Consider the following 14,155-nt stretch of genomic DNA (forward strand, 5'->3'; position numbering starts at 1 on the left):
CATACGGTACTCCTTCAGGCTCCCTGACCACTGTAGTTTCTTCCAAGCAGAGGTCATATCAATCAAGGAAGCTCTGAACTGCCTTCATGCAGCTGCCGTTACGGCAACTCGAAAAAACACTTATGGTGACAGCCAAGCTAAGTGCGACTAAAGCTAAAAGCGATTCCCTCGAACTCGGCCACCGTGGCAGACTGCCGCAGATTTCATTACAAAATGGCTCAGCAATTTGCTATCAGCGTTATATGAATCGGGCCACCAGCTCATTGAGAGCAAGTGTATAGCAGACGAGTTGGCCAGATCTGGTACCCCCTCTCCAACATAAGGAGGATATTCGTATGCCAATGGCAACCTGTAAGCTAATCATAAAATAACAATACAAGCGAATAATATACGATAGGTGGCGATCAGCGTCATGTTGTCACATAACTCGCAAACATGGGCGACAATAGATAGGAAGCGCACTTCTGAGCTCTGCAAACTTGGCAGAAAGAGGTGCAGCACAGTCATGCGTTTTCTCACAGACCATTAACAATAAATTGTTAGAAATACTTAAATAGTAGAAAACAAAAAATAAAATTATACCTGTCATTAGGGAAGAATTTAATCAAAATAATAATTCTTTATGCAAAAATCTGTTTTATATTTACCACTATTACATAGAAATCATACAAAAATGTATATCATACATTTATATCTCTAACAACTTTTCTTTATGATCACGTATACGCTTCTTGTGGGCTATTGTGGTAGGCGTGGTCAAATGATTTATCAAATATATTAAGTTTCAGCTCGATATCTGCTTTATTCGTCTTTATGCAACGGGCCGAAACCGGCCTAAGTGTGACGGGCTCCGAGCGAGCTTTGATCCGCCTCTACCTAATCTTTCATGCCAAAATGTTCCATCCCCGCACTCCACTTCAACATGCGTGTATTTTTTTTTATATGGCTAGAAAATACTAAAATAACAATACTACAATATAACAAATAATAAATAACATAATATATTTATTAAACTCACAACCACCAGTATCCACTGGCTCCATTTTGTATTGTTTCAGGTGTATTTTTGGCTTTTTTTGGCCTTGAAAATTTTTAAATTTAAATAGGATTAGAAATATGTCTAAGCCCGAAATATTTTGTATTGCCATTTATTGTTTTTTAGGGTTGCATTTGAAAACCATCGGCTAAATATCGTTATCGTTCGTTCTCTTTTCTTACCGCGATTGCATTCCTTTTACAATGTGTAAAAACGTAATTGAATTATTTTTTCGTGCGTCGGCTTGTGCTTTCTTTAAGAACGCTCGTCCAAGTGTCCCCTGCTGAAAAAGGCCTCGTGGGTGATGCTATCGCTAAACGTAATGGTCTGCATTGCAGTAGCAGAAGTTTAATTTCTCCAATGCCAGGGAGATAGCCTCATTTAAGATAAGCGTCTTTAAATTAAAGAGGTTAAGGTTAAGAAGAAGAATAGGCCCTCCATAAACCTCCCAAATCAGCCCAACGTGCCATCCAAATCTTTCCATCCTACTTCCACTCAATCAAAAAACTTACTTTCCTGCTATTAACATACCAAAATGTTAGAGGCTTACGCAGTAAGCTCGACATTCTTTTTTGAGATTGTGCTGCATTTGCATCCCATGTTGTTGTGCTTACCGGGACCTGGCTAACACCGGACATTCTTAGTTCCGATGTGTTGTCAGGCGGGTACACAACTTTTAGAAAGGATCGTTCGTCACGACGTGCAGTGGGAGTTCTGATTGTAGTGGACTCAAACTTCACGTCGGAACACGTCCAGGAACCAGCACATTCCAATTCATCGCTCCCACAGGCTACCGATTTACTTTTGAAATCACATAAATTGGGGCTCCCGTTTTCACATTCTGCAAGATTTCTTTGTTTTCAAAACGAGAACATTTTCGTTGACGAAATGAAAAGTAAACGGCTTTTTATACAACAAAACGAACCTAAATTGCAAAAGGAAAAAATAGATGAATAGATTAACTTGACACCTATATTAGGGTAATTCATTTTGTGCTTTTGTGCAAATAGTGATCCAGGCACGTACGCCATCGAAACGAAGATGCAACCGAGGAAAGCGACACCCGAAGCGAGAATCGTGAGCACCGAAAAAAGGGCTGATGAAATCTAGCCAGCAGCGGAAAGATAAGTTCCGGTTATGTCAAGCAGACCCGCGGTCAAGTCGGTCCAAGTTGAGCCATAGAAAATAAAAAACTTAACTTTGAGTTTCGGATGTTTCACTACATTGGAGACCACCTGCAAATCTTATTTCGACGGAGTTTGAGTTATTCTACAATACCGTCCTCTTCTTCGGATAATTACGTCTCGATCCGCCTTCTACATTGATTCCTTGCTCGATTCTTTCTTCCCTGCTCGGTTCTGGATGGCAAGTGCATCTTATTACTTCTAGTCTGGCGCAACAGTCTGAGCTAGAGAAGAAAGAAACGGAAGTTTCATTTTCTGATCTCTCATAGTGTCCGGAGTAGCTGCGCTGAAGGCGTCCCCTGGAGCAACAAGATAGCAACAGTGCTGCCAAAGAAGGGTGTTAAAGATCCGTGCTTTTCAACAGGGGAGAGTATGTTCGGCTAAGCGCCTGTCCATTGCAGGACAAAAAGCATTACAGAGAACAGATATTTGAATCTAGCAGTCTGCAACTGCTTAATGAGTCTTCGAGGCGCAAAAGGGTCACTCCGCGGGATCTGCAAGTGCCAACCGTCACTCGCCCGCTCGTTGCAGAAAAAGTGACTCCGACCATTTAAAGTGTGCAGCAATTGATCTAGTTTGCCACTCTAAGGGCAACGACAGCTGCTGGCAATGCAGATTCGGTAACCGAATTCATCGCCTCGGACCGTCCGTGTCCGTGGTGTCCGCAAGCTCGCTAGCTGACCCGTCTATACCGATCCCACAAGTGATCAGAAGGTCCTCCTATCCTAAGTTTACCGTAGAAAAAGGCTTGGTGTGATTTTTATGCACAACTTGATCAAGGGTGACATAGATAGCCCTGATTTTTTGAGCCGCATAAACTGCACGATTCCTGTTAGATTCACTAGAAACTATGTATATACCGGTGTCCCTTCCACTGTGTAGATCGAGTTATTCCTTGCATGAACCGTTTAGGGTCTTAAGCTCGGATTATAATTCCCTCTACCAGATTATATCCACCTCTAATTCCCTTCCTCTTATTAAGTAACTAATACTCAGATACCTTTTTCGTAATAAGTAATCGTGTTTGTTTTTGGAATGCATGCTTAGATCTCTTCGTAAATTTAGTTATAATTTTCCTCGCATATTAGTCTAATAGCCATAACGGTCCGAAACCGGCCCAAATGCGACGGGCTCCTAGCGAGCCTGACAGCCGCCTCTACCTATCCTAAGCTAACCTAACCTAAATCGTTCCAAATATACAATATTAAAATTATGTATCGTCGTCGCAGGCATGGCAAAAGTTAAAGACAATTTTAAAGCAAAGCAGACCAGCAAAGGCAATGGTGTTATTTAAACAATTGTTGTCGTTGAAAATTTCGGAAGACATGAGTACACAGAATAATTTTCCCAAATTTGAAGTAGTACACGAAGCTTTGGCGGTGGTCATCTAAAATCTTTTGAAAGTTTTGTTGTTATGATTGCGACGCGGGATGAGCTTAAGCATGCTACAAATATAAAGTTTTGAATAAGGGAATAAGCAGGAAGAAAGCGTTAGCAAAAAAATTGCAAGTAGTTCGAAACTAAATTTTAGTTATGACAAAACAAAATTTAAGAAAGTCTTTTAGCGTAAAAAAGAAGAAGAGAAGGTCATTTTAAATCCGAATGTCATGTCAAAAGGAAGAAAGAGGAAGCAAACAACAAGGGCACACGTAGTAAAAGCGGGACAAAATTAGGTACATAACATTTTGCAACCAAAGACACAAAAAACCTGAAAAATATACACCAGTTTTAAATATAGTTAACCGAAATGAATGGGTAAATTAATGGTGCATAGACAGTAGCGTAACGGAACATCTATGTTCTGACAAGGAACGCGTTGTGTCGTTCACGGAAGATAATATAAAAAGTATTTTTTAGCCGGTGCCGGGGAACGGTACATAAACAGTGGCGTAACAGCGCATCTATGTTCTGACAAGGAAAGCTTTGTGTCGTTCATAGAAGATAGTATGAAAAGTATTTTAGAGCCGGCGGTAAATCACTTGTTGCTGAAGGGCATGGAACTGTTAAAGTAAAGTTCCGCGATAGAGCGTGTTGTGGAGAAAATTAGCATATATATTTAGTTTTAAACAATGGCGCAAATACCCCAGATATAGAACAAGAGAGAGAAAAAAAGGTCCCACTATGAAAGACAAGAAGGTCACTTTAGTTTTGGGCAGTCAATTAAAGAGCGTGGAGAAAAACGAAGCGTGCGTAAATATTAGGTAATATAAGAATACAATGTATTAACCTCTTATTGCTCATGGGAAATAAAAGCAACCAACCAACGCCTCAGTACCGATTAAATAAAGCGATTGTGTTTTATCCGTATTCTCACGTTCCTGGACTCAACAGAGCGGTTACACTAGAAAATGTTATCTTGGTACCTGATTTGCGGCACAATTTTATATCGGTCAAAAAGCATTAAACAATGACAAAAAATATGTGTTCGAAAAAGGAAAAATGATAAACACATCTAAAAAACTGAGATTAAAGTTCAACAAAACCAGAACTCAGTATACTATATAAATAGCGAGAAGTCTACAGATCCGAAAATAAACCAGAAAAACAGAAGGAGATTAGGTCTAGTAATGACATTCATACAATTCCAGACCCCGGACGCCCATCATTCTACGGACGTGGAAACCAGGATGAGCGAGGAAGGAGTATCATATGCTCAATGCGATAGTGGCAGCAGACATACAAGTTCCCCAGAACCACGCAAAAGCTGAACATTAAACTGAAGGTGGGCTATGGAAAGCATCAATGAAGGACGAGTACGAGTCCCTCGTCGTCCCTTTCAGTCGAACATGGCCACCCCCTACATCAAATGGATGTTGTCACGGCTTATCTCAACGGCAAAAACGGTCCTGAGGGAGACCCCTACACATCAAAATGAATAAAAACCCAAACAAAGAGGAAGGAATCGCCTTCCGGTAAAGTCGGAAAGAACTATTATGGAGTACAGAGACATATAACGGACCGCGGCAGGACTTAGCTGGACTTAGCCCTGCTGAACGAGGGCGCCCAGCAAACCTTCTGCAGGGGAGCTGCTGGTTCGATCAGTGACCTCATGTTAGGAGCTCTTCGCTACTGCGCAAAGTAACTCGGAAAATAGGAGAAGTATACACCGGAAGCCATTACGGAGCCATAATGTGCACCATTCGCGAGCGTTCCAGACCCAGTAGGAAAAACAGTCTGAGCAAGGACTTCATTGAGTACACGCTAAACGCGAGCGCTCTCGCCAGAAGCCTAACCAGCTAGCGTCGCATGGAGGAGCCCTGAGAAATCACCAGTTTTCCTCGTACAGAGCAATTTGTCTCCTAGACAACGCGGGGAAGGTGTGCGAAAATCTCATTGCACATAGGATTAATCGTGCCATAGAAGATGCCGGCGGCCTGTCGCCTAACTAGAAGGGTTTCCGGAAAGGGAGATCGACGAGATCACAACCAAGAAGCAGAACTGCCTGCTGGTTATCCTCGACAAAAATACGTTCAACACGGTAGACTGGGAAGGAATGATTGATGCTCTGCGGATTCTTATGATCCCGAAATACTTCCTGAGATCTTCCTGGACAGCGTCCTCAGCGAGAGGGTGCTGCTGTACGAGACGAGCGGGGGCCAAGATCCTAGAGAGGAACAGCTGGAGTTCCGCAGGTGTCAGTGCTGGGGCCGCAATTGTGGAACACGATGTATAATGAAGTTCTCCGACTAAACCTGCCCGAGGACACAACGACCGTAGGCTTCGCCGACGACGTGGCCATCGTAGTTGAAGCCAAGGACCTAGCAGCGGCGGAGGCAGCAGCATAGCGGGACTACAGGTGACGGAATACAAGACGGAGGCTGTTTTGATCAGCATCAGGAAGAAGGTGGAGACAGCTCAAATGTCGGTCGGTGAACACGACATTACATCACAAAACGCGCTGAAATACCTAGTGGTTATGCTGGGCACCAGACATTCATTCAGGAAGCACATGCAGTACGCCGATACAAAGGCATCCCAGACGTGCCAAGCACTCTCCCGAATCCTACTCAATACCAGGAGACCAACATAAGCAAGGAGGAAACTATGCCACAATATTAAACTTTTTTTACGCTGTGAACCGAACCGATTTATTTAATCGATTTGGGGCTTTAAATTTGTGTAATAGTTTTTCTATGATTTAATTTTATTTTAAATTCTTAGAATCAGTACATTTTTGTTCTGTTTACTGTTAAATTAAGTATCTTACATCTGGTTGTATTGAAATACTTTGTAGCTTCAGCTTGCCGTCTTGGAAATATTAACCTTTCCAATAAATCCATTTCTTGCGTTGTTGTACTTTTGTTGTAAGGTACATTAAGCGGGCGTCGTTTAAGGAATCGTTTGTAAAAATTGATGGATAAACCGTTTGACCCAACTTCTGAATGCCGTATTTTGCCATTAAATTCCGTTACGATCCTTCCAAAATGCCAGTTTACCGTTATAAACAGTTAAAAATCGAAAATTGTGGTACATATTTCCTGTAAAAAAAGGTATTTCGAGTAAGGGAGTTTAGCGGCAAAATGCGGCATTCAGAGGATTGGTCAAATGGCTACACCTTAAACCGAGCTTTCAAAGTCAATATTTAGAAAAAATAGAATGCAAAAAATGATCAATTATGAATTTTAAAGTCTAGTATTGTCCAGAGGGTAAGCATTAGCTACAAAGTGAATTTTTATACATACATAGCTGCATTTATCAGCTTTACAGAATTGCAAAGCATTATAACCAGACGTAAAATGAACTTCAGTAAACATTAAAGCCTCAAATCTATCAGAAAAACTCGGGTTTATATAATTACATATATTTACAAGTACAAGTATGTACATATAATATTATAAAGTTTTTATAATCGATACTAAAAATTAGTATAGTAGTATATTAGATTTTTGCTGAAAATGGATGTGTGTAACGTCCAGAAGGAAGCGTTTTGGCATAGCGTCATATCTCCGACGACATATTTCCCCCGTGTCACAAACGACATATCTCCGCGCGGAGCTATGATGCTTAGAAGCGACATATTTCCGCGCAGCGATTTTGACCAAATTATGCCGATACACCAACGAAAAATACAGAACAAAAAAAAGAAGACAAAAGGAACAAATAAATTTGCAGTGGCTACGCAGTCTCCGACGACATGTTCAGCTGGTTACTTAACTGTAAATACAACGTAAAAAACATTTTCTTAATTGAGGAAATATGGCTATTGCATAATTTATGAATACCGTTTTTATTAGGAAGTTAATTTAATTTTAAAAAAATTGTTAAAGGATGCCGTGCTTAAAGTAATATACACGTATTATTTAATATGTAAATATGTAGATAATTTATTGTTGTTAAACGTGTGTATAGAATATAATGATATAGATTCTTTTATTCGGTGCAATAGGCAAACTTGGGAGGCGCGCGCCAAAAATATATCGCATTATTCTGCTGCATTCATTCCGATTCGGTTGTTCAGACAGTAAGAACATGGACTACGAAAATATTAAATTTGAATTTGGAGAAGAAAGCCGATAGGGCTTGTTTTCATTATGTGAGCAACAAATTTATGTAAAAAAACAAACAATTGAAACTAGGTGAAACCGCATATGTGTGCCGGGTTAAATTCTGTAAAGCCAGAGTTTATTTAAGTGCACACAAATCTAGAATTTACTCAAATCCTGAGTATGTTGTGCATAGCCATGGCCCTCAGAGTGATGAAATGGAAAAAATCAGTGCTCTCAGTGAAATAAAACTGAAGTGCGAATATAATAGCAATTTCGACACCAAAAAAGTATTCAATGATGTTCTTGCTGAGTAAGTTAATATATTAATTGCAATTTTAATAGTACATACATACTGCCTTGCTACATATGTACATACATATGCAAAGTGGCTCACGTTACACATTTAAAAGTTTATTTTATAACATTTATAACTTCTAAACCATCAAACTTACCAATGAATATCAAATGACCACTGATAGACTGATATTTAAACTTAACCAAAAAGAGCTTCTTATATTTTTTAACAATTTTCTAAGACGTTTTAAATAATAAATAATAAAAAGTGAATTTGAACCAAATAGGCTGTGGGTGGTGTTTTCTAGTGCGCATTGTGATGTACCTATTTCAGGCTGAGGTAAGCTCAGTCCCGTCCAGGAGTCAATCCACAAGAAATTTGTAGAAATGGATGGAATATTAAGGGCGGAGTCGGGGGGCGGCCTATCGTAGAGAGGTGGATCGGGGCTGGAGTGAACGTCGCTCGTCGTGCATACGAAACGGCGTGCGTGGACTCGGGGTGGGGTAGTGTCGGTGCCTCCGCTAGTTGGAGTGAACTTACGCAATCGGGTGTTTACTTGGATAATTTGGCACTTTATTATAATTCTTAGCACTTTAAATGAACTTAGTTTAAGTGGTCGCCGGTGTCTCTTGTAAATTCCGGGTAAAACGTCTGTACACCAGGTTTTTCTGCGTAAGTTCTGGTACAACGCCCGTACTCTGAGCCGGCTTTCTGCGTAAGTTTCGGTACAACGTCCGTACCGTGGGCCGGATTTCTGCGTAAGTTGTTCTTTAGTTCTCGTCGCCGTCTTTTTATAGGCCCGTATTGCTGGGTCTGCGGGTTTGAAAATGCACTTCCGCGTCGGAGTGCACTTTGCCGTTCTTGGTGATCGTCGCAGATTTTCGCGCCGTCAACTTTCCGCAGTCGATGAACCCGGAAGTAAAATCTTAACCGAATTGTATTTTTTTATGGGACTGCTCAATCGATTTTTACAGGGCTTTGAAGTTTAAAAAGTGCTCTGGTTCATTTAAGCTGTGAGGCACAATATGTATGTACATACTTCCGCGGTCGGCACGCACACATTACATTGCGTTTGTGTGGGTTGACAGAAGTCAAACTAAAACAAAAAGTATTATTGTGTTCAACACAACACAATGTGTTGCTGCCGATCACTGTTACAAACGCGTTGTGCCGGGTCTCAGTTTGACATTCTCGTTCATGTTCTATTACGTGATCCGGTGTAACTTGCGAATCATACCCGTTTTTAAGTTCGTTTGCGGTCGTCGCTCGGTTTTTGACCGGTAAATGCTCGTTTCAAAGTCCGTCTGCGAGCATTGGCTGTGCCGTCCCCTGATGATATTTATGTATGTACGTGTACCGCAGTCCACGTTATGACTATGTATATGTAAATATATACGTATGCAAAAATATTTATGCATATATGTATGTTTATTCTTACATACATACATACATATGTACATATTTATGAGCATGCGAGCAGACAAGAAATGCACACAGACTGATGTATTATTTTTCTATTAAATTAATTAGGAAAACAAAAGGTGAAGTGGCGATTGAAATACATAAATTATGACTCTGTCAAACGCACTTTGCAAAGAAAAAGACAGCTTTTCTTGCCAAAGTCTTCATCTTTTGCAGAGAATGTTCTGGAAGCTTTTCAAGACGAAAATATTATGATCCGTTTTGAAATAACCAAGGGAAATAAATAACGATAAAATTTAAGAAAACTGTTATTACGATTTCTGTGTATTTGGACTATGGCACATTTTTTAATTTCAATAAAATCATGTTAAAAAAAGAAATGCTGTCCAAAAAATGTAAGTGTATTTTACATGCGAAATTTGTTAATTATATTCTGGCGGACTTAAGTAGTTTTTAAATGACATATCTCCGAGCGGACGTTTATGGAACGGCGGAGAGATGTCGCTACCCCAGCGTTTTCGACTCCATAAAGTATTTATGATCTAGATCATCATTAATAGCCGAGTCGATAGAGATATGTTTGTCTGTCCGCCCGTCCGTCTGTCCGTTCCTATGTGCGCCTAGTGCTTAGAGAATATAGCAGCTAGAGCAACGACATTTTGTATCTAGACTTTTTTGATATGTCACTCTTATAATTGAATTTCAAGGGACGAAAATGGCATCAGTGGCATCCACAATTTTGAAGATACGAGAAAACCAAAAACCCCCAGTCGTAGAGCATGATTATATCTTCTAGAATACAGAATCTAAACCAGATCGTTTTATTATTACAGCCAGAATGATCAAAACAATTTCATTTTCTCTCGCTCTCTCTTTTCTCTCTCTAAGGGCTCGCGCACACTGTTGCTGAAAGCGGAGCTGAAAGCTTATTTTTCAGCTCTGAAAAAACAAACACACTGCACCGGTGCAAGTGCGCACATTGCAGACTGAGCTGAGCTGAAAGCTGAAAAAGCTCGCTCAAATCAGCTCAGCTTAGTTTGATCGATCAAGCATGTTTGTTTTTTCAGCAAGCTGATTGCTGATTTTGTTCAAGTGTATTGGTTCATAAGTGATCGAAAATGGGCTGCAAAACATTTTTAAGCGAAATTGCGGTTAACCCAGCGCTGGGGAATAAGCGGGACTATTAAAAATATTTGAATAATAGTTTTATTTCTATAATTTCTATGAAGGCGATAAATTGGGCAAAAAAGTTTTAATATTTACCATTACCAATGTAATGTACAAATGTAATAATTCGTAAAAAAAAAAGTAATACGAAAACTTCCGTCTGGCTACTGTACGTCTGGCTACTGTACGTGCTGTGAAGTAATAATTCATTTACAAAATAACAATAATAATTATAATGATATCTATTGATGCCACTTAAGGAGATAGACAAAGGGAGGCAGTGGTTTTCAGCTTTCAGCAATCAGATCAGCCGACAATGTACGCACCTGCAAGCTGATTCTGCCTGAGAAAAGCTCTCAGATCAGCTGAGCTTTCAGCTTTGATTTCAGCTCCGCTTTCAGCTACAGTGTGCGCGAGCCCTAACACACGTTTCATGGTCAGCTTTGCATATCGCTAAAAGAGAGCGGCTAGATCTCACAGACTATAAGAGCTCTGTCTTTCTCTATCAAATACGTTTCATGGTCAGCTTGGCTATCGCTTAAGACGAGCGGCTCGATTATAAGAGCTAGAGCAAACAATTTTGGTATCAACACTCCTGTGATACACTTGCAGCTGCACAAGTGTATTTCAAAATTCAGCCCCACCCCCACCCGACCACGCAAAGGACAAAAATCTGTGGCATACACAGATCTCTGAGACTATTGCTAGAGCAACCAAATTTGTTATCCACACTCCTATTAGGGACATATGTAAGTAACATCGATATAATGATGATTTTGATTTTGGATAACTAAAGCTGTGGATTTTTAAGGTGTGTTTTTTCAGTTCATGGCGGGAATTAAAATATGTTCTTACATAACACAACTCGCAAATGAAATGTCCTCACTCCGAAATAAAACGAGGTGGAACGTTGTGAGTTGCTGCGGACACCGCAACTCTACGGTTATACCCGATACTAAGTCAGTATGGCTCTCCTCCGGCAGACGTCGCTAATATTAAACGACACGACAAAGAGAGCGTGCGAGAGAGACGGGCGCTGCGTAGCCACTGCAAATTGATTTGTTCCTTTTGGCTACAAAAATTATCTGATCTGATCCAGGTTCAGCAATCTGATAGATATGGTCGTTATCTATGATTCTGCGTTTTTAGTTTTCTCAAATCTGCAATATTGTGGATGCAATAGATTTTCGTCCTTTGTGTGGGCGGAAGGGGGTGGGGCGAAATTTGGAGATAAATGTTTTATAGTGAGATCTAACAGAAGTGCGGATACCAAATTTGGTTACTCTAGCTTTAATAGTCTCTGAGATTTGTGAATATCCCCAGATTTGCATCCTTTGCGGGGGCGGAAGGGGGTGTGGCGAAATTTTGAAACAAACTCGTCTCGGTCCGATATATTAGGAGTGTGGATACCAAATTTGGTTGCTCTAGCTTTTATAGTCTCTGAGATCTAGGCGCTAATGTTTTACTCTAAGCAAAGCCGCCTATGCTACGTGTGTGTTAGAGAGAGACAGGGCGAGAAAAAATGAAATTGTTTTCTTGATGCTGGCTATAATAATAATACGATCCAGTTCAGATTCTGCAGTCTAAAAGATATGGTCATTCTCTACGATTCTGCGTTTTTAGTTTTCTCGTATCTTTAAAATTGTGGATGCCACAGATTTTCGCCCTTTGTGGGGGCGGAAGTGGGCGGGGCAAAGTTTTGAAATATTTTTGTAGCAGTGACATATCACAGAAGTCTGGATCCAAAACATCGTTGCTCTAGCTCTTATAGTCTTTGAGCATTAGGCGCTGAAGGGGACGGACAGACGGACGGACGGACAGACGGACAGACAGACATGGCTCAATCGACTCGGCTATTGATGCTGATCAAGAATATATATACTTTATGTGGTCGGAAACGATTCCTTCTGGACGTTACACACATCCACTTTTACCACAAATCTAATATACCCCAATACTTATTTTGAGTATCGGGTATAAAAAAATGAACTAACTTATCTTAGTAACTTGCAGTTCTTATATAGGAAGTGATGAGCATATGAATACAAATTGTATGCATTTCAATACGTTTGTATAATTTTTTTTATGTTGACGGTTGTATGTTATAAGAGCGAAAATTAAAATATAATATTTGAAATAATATACTACAGTGTATCCATAATTCATCCCTTATTACACAACAACCATCTGGTCTGATGAGCTAGTGAGGTGGCTCAAAGGAGGCCTAGCCAAGGCCACCGGACGGGTCGCAGGTTGCGGATAGCGAATGACCTACCTACATAGGTAGGTCAGCTGCGAATAAGCAGGCATCCCTAGGGAAAGTTCCGAAAATAAGCAGCCCGGACAGCCAGCGGGTGTTCGCGAAGTAGCAACACTGACGGTGCGCTTGTGGTGCCACCTCGTATAAGTAGCTCACACACTCTTCTATCCCTACACATTTCCTACCCACATCCCAACCCCCACCCTCACCTCACACCGGGCCGGACTAAATGTGATATTCGACTCGTGCCGAGAGTCAGCCTGGCTGTGGGCTCGGTATATAAAACTGGCGCAGTCGTTAACGGTGAGCTCAGGGACTCGGCAGCCCCCTGTTCTAAGTATGTCTTATCTGGGCAACGTAGATCACCGCGCGGACGGACCGTACCCCTTCTCTCAAGCTCGTGGGAAAAATACGGGAAAAGAAGACCAAAATGAGTCTGGCACTCCCTAAAAGCCAACAGGGAGCAATCCCAAACAGGGAAAGGCAGCTTCCCAAAGGCCTGACCCATCCCACAAAACAGAAGAGAAAACCGGCGCGGCGGAAAACGCTATGGAGAGCCCAAAGTGCAGGCGGCCGTTCCCCTCACAGTGACCACCCGCCTATTACGTGCTGCATAGATGAAGCCACTACCAGACGGATCCCAGCTCTGAGGCGTACAGCTTGGAGCACGGAAGAAATGGACACCCTGTGTGTCTAATGTTACTAATTTTTAAGATAAACAGCGAAAGCAAAGAGTATGGGATGGGAGCAGCGAAAACCAGTGGTCACTGGATATTGCGGATCAGCGAAGAGAGACAAGCAGAAGACGCCGATACCAGAGGGCAATGAAAAGAGCAAGGCGAAGACACCGACAGCGCGTAAAAGTGAGCAATTAGACAAACAGCTAGTGCGAATGATTTCCAAAGGTGATCATGCTCTCCGGAACATGGAGGAGCCGGATTTTAAGAAGCTGATAGAGGGGGACGAGTTACCATCTACAAGCATCCAAGCCAACATACTCCGTCGGCAGAACGCAAGACAAATGTCCAGCCCAACTGACAAATCGCTAAAGAAGGTTAAGTGGGCCCCGAAGGTGCTGCCAAACTTTGACAAAGAAGCACCGAAGAAGGGATCCCCTCAGCCAAAGCGGCACCGCTCGCAGAAGACTCCTGGACCAGCACCCAAGCGCTCCAGAGTCCTGCCAAACATCTCCTTCGAGCAGATTGCCACAGAAAGGACTCTGATTGGCGTCCTGGACAAAGGCGCATGGAGTCGCGAATTCCCAGGAACCAGTGGAAGTGGGTGGAAGCGGCACTGGCCGATCGC

The 14,155-nt window shown here is 41.6% G+C and overlaps 1 protein-coding gene and 1 long non-coding RNA gene across 6 annotated transcripts in view; one reads left to right on the top strand and one right to left on the bottom strand.

The window, feature by feature from the left end:
* The window catches only part of Graf (GTPase regulator associated with FAK), a 256,594-nt gene that overhangs the window by 7,219 nt on the left and 235,220 nt on the right, over positions 1–14,155 (bottom strand). The gene's annotated exons all lie outside the window — the stretch shown is intronic.
* Positions 4,303–7,291, top strand: LOC117184781 (uncharacterized). Its single transcript, XR_004470231.1, has 2 exons — positions 4,303–4,421; positions 4,809–7,291. It is a non-coding gene; the product is annotated as an uncharacterized lncRNA (long non-coding RNA).

The sequence above is a fragment of the Drosophila pseudoobscura genome, chromosome X (assembly GCF_009870125.1).
Source record: "Drosophila pseudoobscura strain MV-25-SWS-2005 chromosome X, UCI_Dpse_MV25, whole genome shotgun sequence".
In the NCBI taxonomy this organism is placed as follows: Eukaryota; Metazoa; Arthropoda; class Insecta; order Diptera; family Drosophilidae; genus Drosophila; species Drosophila pseudoobscura.